This window comes from Falco punctatus (assembly GCF_963210335.1).
Source record: "Falco punctatus genome assembly, chromosome: 7".
In the NCBI taxonomy this organism is placed as follows: Eukaryota; Metazoa; Chordata; class Aves; order Falconiformes; family Falconidae; genus Falco; species Falco punctatus.
This window is the reverse complement of record NC_137587.1, coordinates 62,023,623-62,037,011: the sequence shown is the minus strand read 5'-3', so window position 1 is coordinate 62,037,011 and position 13,389 is coordinate 62,023,623. Positions and strand designations below refer to the sequence as shown.

Sequence of the window (13,389 nt, the reverse complement as noted above, 5' to 3'; positions counted from 1 at the left end):
GAATTTGCTCCATCCAGCATCCCTTCCCATTCCCTTGCCAGCTGCAGAAATCACGCTTAATAATTCCACTCCAGTCCCAGGGACCTGGAATCCATTGCACTGGTTCACCTCAGAAGACAGCCTAATTCAGGTGTATTTCATTGTCACAGAGGTATGCCAAGGCACTTAATCTCAATTAGTCATTAGCACAAACAAGTTTTCACAGAAAACATTGGCTAGTGGCACCTGCTGCGCTCAAGGCAGCCCTGAAAATGACCTCTCTCGTATGCCCTTCAAAATAATACTGAGCTGACAGAAACCCCCCATTCCTCCTCCCACTTCCAGACCACCATAAGCCCATGAAGAACTCTCAAGTGGCCGGTGGTCCCTGGGCAATCAGAGGACACTGCTCTCCCGGGTGGGCACACCTGAGGTGGTACCCAGTGCCACCGGAGCGATGCACTCACAGCACAGTCCTTGCAGAGGCTGGGGTGGCTCCTGACAGCACTAGCCCAGTAAAAGGCACTCTGTCCCACACCTTGAGGTCTTCTGCTTGGCCTTTGAGCCAAAAGGCAAGCCAGCTCCTCTCGTGACCTCCACAAAACTGCCTCCCAGTGCAACCCTGACACTGTTTCCCCATGTTTCATTCCACTAAGTTAACTTCCAAACCCTGACTCCCGGCTTATGGCATCACGGATAGTTTGATGAAGGTAAGGGAGAGCCAAGATGGGATGATACCTGTTCAGAGTGGTAAAATGGGTAGAAAATGATCAGAAGGAAGAAAAGATTAAAATGAAGCTTCCAATGATGCAGTTCCCATGGCAACTACCCTTCCACCTACAGTTTTAATCCACTTTTTCAGGCAGCCATGCCAGGAAGTGCAGGGAACCACAGAACAGCTGCACATACCCTATTTCTAACACAACTCCTAATTGAAGTAATTATTCCATATATAGCGATTGTCCTGAGTGGCAGTGGCTGAAGGTTTTGGGTAGCCTGGGGGATGTGTTTTCTCACAGCACTAGATGCTTTCTGAAATAGCACATGTGGATGCAAATCCTCACATTTGCTGGAGACAAGAGTGAAGGAAGCACATCTCAAATGTATTGAAATGGGATAAGTCCCATTGTCCCTACAGGGCATATGCCACTATTTCCTGTGTATGGCAACTTGTTGTGGATGTATTCAAAACTAGTCTGTGCCACAGCCTCTAAGCTGAACTTGCTGAGACCTTATTTTATCAGAAGTAGCAGGGACCAAGTTTAAAACCAGGGCACATGACTTGCTGTCACACATCACGTTCAGCCTTCGTTAAGATCTATGACATCCCCAGAGCCACCCTTACATTCAAATTGTCATTTTAAGAGTGCTAACTGATGAAGTGTTTTGTAGGTGAATCGTTTCTGTAAACCTAATGGGACTACATGATGATTGCAACACTGTGATCCTCTGTGGGAATTATGTGGACTGAAATCAGAGGACTGGGAATCACCTTTGTAGTCCTGAGGATGTTATTTCCCATTGTCATTGTTATTGTTACCTCTTCTCTAGTTGCTAAAGGCTCCTGCAAAGATTCATGTTCCCTTCTGCTAAATAACACGACAGGATGAGATGGAGGCTATATCTAAGAGCTTGTAACTTACACCAACATGGTAGAAAAAGAGTTGAAAGAAAGCAAATTTCTTGACAGGTAGAGAGTTAAGGAATAGGGAGATTAAATGGTTTTCTTAAGGTCACACACTGAGTTTGTGGCCAGAGCTGAGTGCAGATCCCTGGATTGCCGCCCAGCTCTTTTATCAGTGTGATGGCTCTTCCCTTCCTGCTCCCCCAGGCTGTCAGTCTCATTTGTCCCACAGAAATATCAAGATAGTTCTGGCAGATGCATTACCTAAAGAAGAAAATGTCTGAAATTACCCTTTCTTCACTCCAAGGAGTGCCAGGGGAAATCTGCATTTCTGCAGAGTAACGATGTTAACCACTTAATTCCAAAGGAAGCAGATAGCAGGAAGATATTATTGTGGGAATGAGCAAGTAAACAAAAGAATATTTCTCCCCAGTAAACCTCGATACTCTGGGAATTATTTTTAAAGTCTACAACGTTAGATTACAACAGAGTCTGCCAGAACAGGTAATGAATATACTTAAAAGAGAGGCAATTCTCCTAGAAAACTTATATACTATGGTTACAGTGCTGGAAACAAGAATTTAGCCCGTATGGGGGGATTTCTGGGTAACAGCATCTCCACTAAGGGCTTCAGAACAAACTTCAGTACTTCTTAGCATTTAATATTTAAACAGTAAGGGCTAATTTATGAGTTCTTGACTTTTTTGGCTTAGCACCTACTCACACAAGTAGTTCCTGTGCCTTGAAGAGGCCAGGAAAGGCTGAAAAAGTCGCTCTAAAATCCAGTGGAATGATGTTAAAATTTAATGTTAAGAGATAAGGCATCTCCCTTTCTCCAAAACCACTTAGGTTGATGCCGAGTATTTAGCAATAGTGAAAATCAGAACAACACCATGTTTTCAGCAGAGCTGGTCCATGTTTATGAGACTTCCTGGCTTCACAGGGATGGGCAAGGCTGTAGTATCATATTTGAATGAGATGGGCAATGACCAAGAAGATGCTTGTGGGTAGGGAATACCAGAGGTGGGATGGTAGCTATTGTAGGGTGATAAATAAAGGAAATTTGGGTGCATTTTTGTTTAGCAGCAGTTCAGCTGTGTGTGAGACAGAGGTGTGGAGGATGGCTGCTGGCTGAACGTGACTCCACAGAGTTATTTGTCAAGTAAAATGCATAGAGAAGGAAAACTTATCTTGTGCTTTCCAGTGTCCCTATTTTATAAATATAACACATTAATATTCATTATACCACATGCATTATCATTTTGGAGGGAGATTACTGGGGATTCACTATTTTCTTTCCATCATATTTTCCAATTAGGATCTCCTCTTTTGCAAATAATAAGCTTTTTGTTGCCAGAGGCTTTGCAGCAAAGTTCCAGTCAGGGCTTTGGAGCTCTGCTTAGGCTCCATTTAAGAAAGAAGTGCAAACTGAAGAACAATTATATTTTTAATGACAGGTTAATCTTGCTGTATTAAATATGATTAGAGAATTGTCTGGCTAGTGTCAGGGAATACAAGAGTGTTAGGAGCTGTTTCCAAAAAAATCCAGGGGGATGGGTAAGGATGATTCCTTACAAATGCACTGCTGAGTCAACAGGGGTTGATGAGACAAACTTGACAGACTTTGGGGTTCTTGGAGGACAGACAAGAGGATAAGAGTGGAGCAGCAAAGAAAAAGGGGTAACCCAAGTCCTTGTTCCCCACAACATGAACAACCTGAACAAGTCTTTTTGCTCTGTGGTTTGCACACATGAGCAAAAGCATTCAAGGACTAGCAAGAAAAGTGTTTGGGGATGGGTTTGATGTACACTGCTGAACTGTGCCAGTCAGGGGAAGACCAGGACATCATTTTTTGGCAATGGCCCCAGGTTCCTCTGTACCCAAGTCCTTCCCTTAGTCTCCTTTGTGTAGAAAAGGCTGACCCAAACACTATCATTCTTCAAAGGGGGAAGAAACGGTGAGGAAAGATACTATAAAGATTCTTGGATGCCTAAATGCCAGAAGCCTGGACACCAAACAATGCTTGAGATAAACGCTGAGATCCCACCTAAGGCCACTGTGTGGCTACCTATGCAGCCAGAAGTGCATCACGCTTCTGGAGAGTGCATTACAAGCAAAGCGAAAGAGGAAAGAATGGAAACGCTACTGAAAGTGTACTGGAATGCCAGCAAACCCTTTCCCTTCCTGGTCCTCCACTGCCTCACCTCTCTGTTCAGTTATTGCAAGATTTTCTTCCTCATTCATGTGCGGTAGAAAGAGGTGTCTCCATGTGAACCTGCCCTAAAGCTTTGAGGGTAAGCAAGCATGTAATGCCTACAGTCCTTCATGCCCATGCAGACCAGAATCAAAGTTCTCCAACCTCATTGACTCTAATTAGCTGGGCTCTAGATTTCACCTTCAATTATCACAAATTTTTAAAGGAGGGAAAAAAACCCACAACAAAACCACAACAAATCCTACAAAGAAACCCCAATCGAAACCACAAGAAATACAAATTTACAGTCAGCTTTGAGAAGCTAACTATTCCCCACACACACATACACATGCTAGTAAAACAGCCCTTTAAAGTTGTTGGTGTTGTCAGTTACAAGAGCAGCATTTAACATTTAATGGTTGTTTTTGGTCAGAGCTGTTACTTTTCATTGTTTGCTAGATTTGTTCCTTAAATTTGCTTGGCTCTGTGCCATACACTTCCTCTAGTTTTGCTTTATATTGTACTTGGGGTTGAAGGTTTTTGGGTTTGGGTTTTTTTTTTTCCCTTTGAAGGCATATTATGAAATTATTTTCACTTTTCTTGCCCAGTGCATTTTCTTGTCACGTCTGATATTTACCCAGCGGGCACAGATGTCCCCTTACAAGCCCTCTAAAAGTGCCAGCTTGTTTTCAGTCTCCTCCTAGAATAAAGTCACCAATTGTAGCAGTCACAAGGATCCCTAAGAAAACTGTTGAGTTAATTAGATTGGGCAGAAGACTTCAGAAAAAATAGTACCTGGTCTGTCAATGCTGTAGCTCTTATAAAGGTCTGGGGAAAAAGCAAGGTAAAGAGATACAAAGAAGATGACTGGAATAAGTGTTTACCTCTACTTATTTTCCATGATAATAGGCTGGATTAGCTGTTCAATTACAACAAAAGCAAAGCAAGGAAATCTTGCTGTGCATCTTGACCTTTTTTATAAACTGGTATTCATTTCTGTGAATCGACCCATTGTTTGCCAGGTCCGTATTAACCAAAAATTCAGGCAGTGAGGAGAGGTTTACACACCTATTTTCCAGAGACCCTTCTGCACTTTGGAAATTGGGACCAGTCATCAAAGCTGCATGGTCCTGTTGTCCCCTGATGTGGGTGATTGAAATCTTTACAGCAAGATTTTAAAGTCATGGCAAGAGGGTCTAGTCATTAGGGTTCATTTCCAGCCAAGAAGGTGCACAATATCTTTTCACAACCCCCAGCAGATTACAGCGGGCACCCAGCAAACTGACCCTGCAGACACCGAGGCCACAGTCTTTACCTTCCTGTACATTGAGTGTCTTTCCTCTACCTAGCCAGATATTTCCTCAGCTAAACAATATTGATCTATAGGTTTTTGAGTTCAATTTCCACTCCTATTACTTGTTTCCTGGCATGTTTATAGGGTTTCTAATTAATTATTTGTAATTGCCTGTGTTTTTTGCCCCTTTTTTGTGTGTTTGTTTCTCGTTTCCCTCCCAGCCTTTGGAACAAGATGTTGCATCTCTTGAGGCTACAAGGGTAAAAGCCTATTAATAAATAATTAAGTGGTTAGGCTCCAGCTTTGTGGAGTCACGTCTTGCCATCGCATGGCTGTAGTCACCATGGCGACTCACCAGCGTGTGGACTGAAATAATCTCTATGGCAAGAGGAGGTTATACAGGGCAAAAATGTGTAAGGTTAAATTATATTTGAAAAAAAAGAAAAATAAAGGCACCATTACACTGGTTAGTTCCCTAAATAATCTGGAAAGATGGAAACCTCCTATTAGCTCCATTCCGTCAGCATCTCTCACTTCTGACTGCCACTGTCCTGTGTTTTTGTTCTGGTTCAGAGCCTCCAGCACTGAGGCTTTTCCATCCTGTGGAGGCTCCTCTCTGCCAAGCAGCATTTTCCCTGTACCCAGTGCCCCTCTGACCTTCCCGACCTGCAGCAATCCTGCCACCAAACTCCACAGCCTCAATCCTGATGATGAGAATGACTGAAGTCCAAGAACAGCGAGCATTGGATAGTTAGTCATGTGTCACCAAACTGAATCTTAAGGCCTGGATTCCAGAGGTTCCTGCTTCTCTGCTCCTCTGTGTTCTCATTCCGTACCACAATAATATGTCACCTTTCCCCTGGAGCCACCCTGCAACCTACATTTGCGCAAAATTCACACCTGCTCCTCATTAGAGCCAGATTTTGAGAAGCTTTTGCTGTGCTTTTCTCCTTTTCTGGCAATACTCGAGGCAGCTTCATGTGCTGGCACATGAAGTAGCCCTTCTATTTTTTCCCATCGCATAATCCACCTCTAAGTATAGCAGACATTTCTTGCCCATTCAAAGCAGTAGTTTTCAAATGAAAAGCACTTAAGTCAGCAGTGCCAGCATCTGTAAAAGCATGTCCTTGTGCGGCAGCGTGATCTGAAACCCCCTTAGCCTGTTATCAGCTTTCCATCTGTGTTACCAGCTACACTATTCACAAGCATCCTGATCCATGTATTTCAGCCAACACAACTTTCCCAAACCCCCACCTCTCCAATAACGTTTCATGGGAACACGAGAAATTTTAAGCTCCTTGTAATGCCAAGGATGTAAATCACACTAATTGTCTCCCAGATTTCAGAAACATCCTGGGCTTTCATTTCCTCTGCAAACTTCTGGAGCATTTACATTAACTTTTGGCAGGTGAATGATAGGGGGCCCAAACCGTCCATCATGTAAAACTGCATTGAAAACACATCAAGTTAGGAGTCATGACAGGTAGGTAGGTCTCTGCTCTGAGGGAAGGAAGGTTTTGATATCACAGCTCCCTTCTTGCAGCAGGACGTGATGCACATGCTCAGGAGCCTCACTTTTCCCACCCACTGCCAGGGACCACCGTTTGCTGGCTGCCTGGTGTTCACAGCCCCACATGGAAGCAGCACCCAGTGGCAAGACCACCAGCCTCACGTTACTGGCAGTTCTCTTTAAGCTTCTAGGACAGGATCTGCTCGGCAAAGGGTGGTTCTGGCCTTGCAGAGCTGAAATCTGCTGCAAACTGGGTCTTCATTAAGTGTACAGCCTAAAGCTCAGCCTGCAAATGGGTCCGTTCCTTTTTGATACCACCAAATTTCTGGGAAAGACTGAAATAGAAAAATCTCTTGCCATCCCTCTTCATTGGCCTGGTTTTCCCCTTTTCATTTGTGGCAGAATCTAATAAGGAGGTGAAAGATGGTTTGAGTGAGGTTATCACAGGGATAAAACAATACTTCAAGGAGTTTCAGAACTGTTTTCATGCTGTTCTCCTGCAGCCACCGCACAGGTTTTCAGAAATTGTTTCCCTGCCCTTTTCACCTTCACACTCCTCTCCTCCCAACAGACTGAAGCCAGAGCATAAGAGGAAAATGGATTAATAATTTTTTTCTTCAGGAATCTGGCATTCTGTCTTTGCTTCCACACTTGTGATATTCACCAGCACCAGTGGAAAAAAAAATGCAAGCAATATGAAATTCAGAGCTTGTTAGGCAAAACAAAGAACAACTATGTCAATTATGTGATTCTAAGGATAAATATTTCCTTTTTTTTTTTTTTTTTTTTGAAGACTGCCTATGGATTCTAACACTGACGAGGCATTTAAAATAGTTCATCTATTTTTAAATGGTGTTGGCAACCTAATTTTGACTCAATAGTTTCATGATGCTGAAGGAAAAAGAGAAAAAGAATAATTGCAAAACACAAAATAAGCAGAAATGGTTGCAGTGAGGTGTTTTGATCACCCCCGTGAGCTGTTTTCTTGCTGTGTTGTGCGTGACTGAAAATCGAAAAGTGAATCTGCCTATTAACAAATGGGAAGCTGACCAAACCAGTTTCATCAGACTGCAGTAAAAATAGAGAGCAAGGGGAAAATAAACTTAGGTGATTAGAATTATTTCCATACTGACAAAAAGACTTCATGAATGATACAGGAAAGGCTTCCTGATAAAGAAATCCACAATTCAAATTCGAATCCTCCAAATGGGGGAAAGTTAAACAGATTCCTACAGGGGTGTGATGGACTGTCAGTGAAGGAATGGCCTTTGGATCTGTTCCCAGGGCACTCCCCGGGAAGGGACCCCATCTCTACTCTGAACCATAATCTGGTCTCTCTGTATGCCACCGCTTGCTTTTGAAGTAAATTGCAAACCTGCACAAGGAGTTGAATAAACAAATTACTGCCTGCGCATGTGTGTTCATTAGAAAAAAAAAACATGCTGATTACTTGGCCGCCTGGTATTTCATAATATCACAAAGGGTTCTGAGATATGAACAGCTACAGCAAAGCCTCCGTGGAAACCAGTATCTCCACCTGTGGGAAATGCAAAGATAACAGGCAATTGTGACTAAAAATGCAATTACTACAAGAGAAAAAGATTCACTTTCCTCCATGTGCATAGAAATCATGAAAAGATGTTTTCATCCTAAGCCAAGAAGGCCTGAAGCTGGGTTTTATTCTGCACTTAGAACCAGTAATCATCGCTTTCACCTATTATGCATCTTACTGAAAAAAATTATTATTCTCCATCTCACCTAGAACAGTCTCCACTTCTAGGCAATTATTTTATCAGATGCAGAGAAATAAGATAGAGAAAGTAAATAGTTGACTTTGAGCTTTTAAAATTCCCGTTCTCTGTTTTTTTTCTTTCTTTCTTTCCAGATCAGATTTCTATTGCAATGTGAATGTGGACAAGACAGAGCTTTCCACGTTTTAAACCAAATCATCATACATTTTAACTACAAGCAAAATTTAAGAGAAGCACAGGACCGCGCAGTGCAGGAAACAAGGCACGTTCATCCTGTGCATCGTGGGATGGTTGGAGCTGGCAAAACCCTACAAAAACAGCAGCAAAATGTCGTCTCTGTCACACTGCCTTTGCTGTTGCATCCCTTGACCTGGCAGCTGATTGCTCCTGCTTTAGGTAAAGAAGCTCAACCTCCTCTAAGAGTGTAAATTTTCTGTCTTTCCCAACCAGAGACCAAAATATTCACACGCAGGACCCACACACACTGGGTAAGCTGGATGCAGGGGAGCTTCAGGAGTGGTGTGTGATGGTTGGTGCTCTGCTGGGCAACTCCGCTGCAGGACAAGGAACTGTCTTTCAAAAAGCAGCCACGGAAGACAGACCTGCTCATGATCCACATGCAACTGAACAGCCACAGCGTGGCCAATTGTCACTTTTGCCAGCCATTTACTCCTGTGTGTTACCCATTCAACTTCAGCTTTTCACTAGTATCTCCAAACCCATAGGCTGCATTTAGGTTTATTTGCAGCAAATGTAAATTAACTTCTGCTTCACTCAGCTTCCATTTGCACCCAGCAATTGGAATTGCAAAGGTGTACTTTGGAAACAAGCCCAGACCATAAAGATGACTCAAAGAAGCAGGGGGAAGAGGAATCAAATTTCTATTCCCTAATTTTGGATTTGTGACCATGCAAAGCATGAATATATATCCCAGAGTTTTGCAGTCAGACTTTTGTAGATAGATCCTCTGCACCATGCACATTTCCAATGGCTTAGGGGGGAATTGCGCAGGAATGAGGAGCTATGTTCATGGCCCTAGGTTTAGCACAGAAGCCTGAGGGCTCTCTTGCATTATCTTTTTGCTGCAATTCCTTCGAATTCAACATGCTGGCCTCCAAACACAGCACGGCCTTCTGTTTGCAAGCCAAAGTACAATGTTAACCACCTATGGCTGTCCTGTGAGTGGGGTCAGCTAAGGAACACCTCCTTAAGGTTAAGTGGATAGAGGCCCACATGTGGCAGAAGGGACAAGGACTCCGTGCAGCACACACATTCTTGTCACACAGAGCGTTGCTCCTGCACAAGAGAGATAGAGAGTGCTTCAGGGTTCCTGAAAAGCCTTTTTGTTAAGAAGAAAATGGCTTAAGAATTGAAACTGTTGCCCAAATCCATCGCTGAATCAAATAGAGAATTAAGCTATTGAAAAATGGGCTATTTCTGTCACCTGAGTCTTTTAGCGTGAAGCTGAGCTCCACCAGAGGTGAGGAGCATCACCAGTGTGTGAATCAGCTGGCAGCTGGGATGGGCTCCCTAAGGTTTCCTTGGATGCCTTCAGGGTCAGCAATGGGCCAAGCAGAGAGGACAGAGCGATCGGGGCATGGCAGGTGGATTAAAAGAAGAACCGATCTTCCAATCTATTTTTAAGGTATTATATTAGCTGGAGTAGCAGGTACAGCTCAGCAAAACCCCATGACCACACCTCTGGTGGGTTGTGAATAACAGATTATCATCATTTTACAACAGCTACAAATCATGGCTGTGCCATTACATTTAGTGGGAAACCACAGCTGCTTTCTGAGCAAATAACGACCCATTGATAGGCAACGCTCTGACTTTGGAGAGGTTTGACAGTGTATAAAGCCTTTCAGCAAGGAAACTGCTGTAAATCTTGCCCAGGCAGGCTGAAGTATCTGAAAAAATACTCATACCTCACTGATCACCAAGCATTAGATTCGTAATAAGACAGAAATCATTGCCATCTGACCTGCTAGCCTGTGAGATATGAATCGGAGAGTCTATGCCCTGTCCAGAAATGACAAGATGTTTCAACATTACAAAAAAATCATCAGTCTGACACCTCTGTTGGCAGCCTCAGAGGAAAAAATGAAAGGGTGACGAAGTCTGGGCTGCCCTCTGGTTCCTCCAGGGCAAAGCTGAACCTGGCTGGCAAGGTGAGGAAACCCCTGCTACTGACACCCTGCTGAACCAGATGTCTTTAATTCCAATGAAAAAAAAAATAAAAAAATACACCTATCTGAATTCAGTAGCATCATCCCCATCAGGTAAGTGCTTTGCACAAAAATCAGGCAGACTGCTTCTGCCTTTGACACCATCAGCCCCAGCTAGTGGGGTTGTAAAGTTTGAGTGAAGAAACCCCAATTTTATGCTCTCGATAAAAATTACAAAACAACCTTCCCAGGATAAGATCTTTGAGTACACAGTAACTTTCAGTTCACCTTTCACACCAAAAACAGTGCATGCAACTATACAAAGCAAACACAGCCCTTTTGTGGTGTGTTTTCAAGTAAGTTTTCATCCACACTTAAACATATTGCACCATACTACACGTCCCCAGGGCCCCTGATGTTGTTACTATCCTGACAGAAACAGCCGCCTCCCAAATTACACTTATTCTGACCTTACACACACTGACACAGAAATGCCTTTAAGACAATGTTTTATCTGAGAGGTGCTGCACATTCACACATACGCACAAAATTATGTCAGCCATTTAAGTAATCCTTGCTCCGCTGTCTCTTAAAATGCCTCTTTCGTCTTTCTGTAACCAAGGGCTTTAATATTCAAATGTTCATGAGCACCAGCTTTATTAAAATTAGAGCTTGGGGAAATGGTTTCAAAAAGGAGAAACGAATATTACCCAACCACTTAAAAGATGCTAATTAATGGAGTTCAAAAGCCCAGGGAGGCCATTTGACGAAGCAGAGATTCTTCTACTAGACAGATTTGTAACTTAGCAATTCGAGTGGCAGAGGTGGAAATAAGAGACGAATAAAATAAAATGCAAGTAGGTTAAGAAGAACAATCCTCCAGGTATTATGAAAGCTCCAGAGTTTAGTTCTGTGCCAGAGTTTTGAGTTGTCTGCCTACAAGCTCTATGCATGCAGATTTTTTTTTCCCCGGCCCTGACACAAAACGGAGTGTGTGTCTCTTCCCTGCTGGAGCTGCCCCGTGCTGGGAAGAAGGACGCACAACCCAGGCGCATCCAGCCCTGGCCAGCCGGGAGCGGCAGCTGCCAGCGAGCTGCAGGACTCACCGGGGGGTTCATTCGAAGATAAACCTGATCTCGAGGGTACGTAGGCATATTCATACACGAGTGCACAAGGAAAGAACTTTGCACTGGGAGTAGCAGAGACACACCAGAACGGTCAGAGACTTCCATGTAGGCTTTTTTATGGCTATTTCACCTGCTTGTGTAAAATCAGGGGAACCTCAGCAGCCCCCACTGTCATACTGCCCTAAATCAATTAATTCATATTTATAATCATATTTATAACTGTACCACTGAGCATAGATACTACTGCCCTATTTTTTTTTCTGTCTCCTGCTCCACACTCCTCTCCTCTTCTTCTGTACGCAGATGTAACCCTGGGTCAAGAACTGAAAATACTCCACGGACTAGATGAATAGATTCTTTTGGTGAGACGCACACACACACACACATCTACTCCAGCTCCATAGTAGAAAAGACATCTCTGAAGTGTGACAGTGATTTGTAGCTGGAATTTCAGTCAAAGGATCTTTTTTACTGATGCAATTCTTGCCAGGTCACTTGTAGTATAAAAGCAAGGGTGGACTGGTGATTCGAAACTCATGATCCAAGAAGGAAACCGTGAAAGGAAAGGTAGCAAGAGGCACAGATGCTGGGCAAAACTTCCTCTCCAGCCTACTCCAGCATGCAGGTGTCATGGGAGGAAGGAACACTGCATCCCAGAAGCACAACTGCCCCTCCACAGCTGTTGCTGATCTGAGCGATGACTTTTACAGGAAGAGTTTGCTGACCCTGTTCTGCTGTATTTAATCCATCATTAGGACCTCAGAGCTCCAAGATATGCCAATTCAGCAAGTAGATGAAAGAAGATACCTGCATTCTTCCAGGTGGGAGCTCTATCCTTGTCCTCCTTACCTACTTTTTTTCTCCCATGAACTCACTTGCGGAGCCAGGCAGGTTACATTGAATGTGGCTGTCTCCCACACCCAGGTAATTGTGTTACGGTAGTGCCAGGAGGTGCTGCAGAGAGCAAGACATTTGTATGCTGTTCACCAGGCAACTTTAGAGGAAAAAGGACAATTTCTTAAACAGATATAATCCCAGCCAGGAGAAAATAATAGGAAGGAATGGGACAAATGAGAGAATCAATAGGCAGCTAACCATAACCTCAACCAACTAGACATTTACTTGCCTTTTTCTTTCATTTGCTATTCTATAAATAATACAGAGAGCAAATATCAGCCCTCGCACTTCCAGTTCCATCATCTTCTCATAGATGGAAGTTAACGTGGTCTTCCCCATTTCCCCAACCTGTTTTCCAGGCCTGGGGCTGAAGCTAGACAACTTCACCCTGGCTGGCCCCAGATTTCAGCAGGGACAAGAAAGGGAAGCTTTGAAAAGAGTCCTGGAGGTTACAGCTTCCAGAAGGCTGTTTGGGATATAACTCTCAGAAACATTCCCATCATTAATTCCATCCCTGGCAACTGCTGAGAGCTGTTGGCATGATGCCAAAGCAGAAGGAGCAGAAGGCAATCTGAAGTGGGAGCACAGAGATAGGCAGCTTTCCAGACATACAATAAATTAAGCCCTCCTTGTCTCTCTCTACTCAACCAATGCTCAGGTTCTCTTCTCACATAGTTTAGCTCTCCAAGGTAAGCACTAATCCCACCATCCTGCCCCGTCTACAGGAAGACTCCAGCCTCTGAGGTCCAACCTGGCTTTCTGGAGGAAATTAGGGCAACCACCACCACAGCGCAGCAATCTATAGCAGTGTACAACTGGAGCTCAGAGGGGCTCAACCCTCTCAG

The 13,389-nt window shown here is 43.7% G+C and overlaps 1 protein-coding gene across 1 annotated transcript in view; it reads left to right on the top strand.

Annotated features, from left to right (window-relative positions):
• AGBL1 (AGBL carboxypeptidase 1) overlaps positions 1-13,389 on the top strand; it is a 465,261-nt gene that overhangs the window by 430,719 nt on the left and 21,153 nt on the right. Inside the window, exon 24 of the mRNA XM_080396228.1 lies at positions 1-13,389. This exon is cut by the window's left edge and continues 31,615 nt beyond it. The gene's annotated coding sequence lies outside the window, so the exon portion shown is untranslated.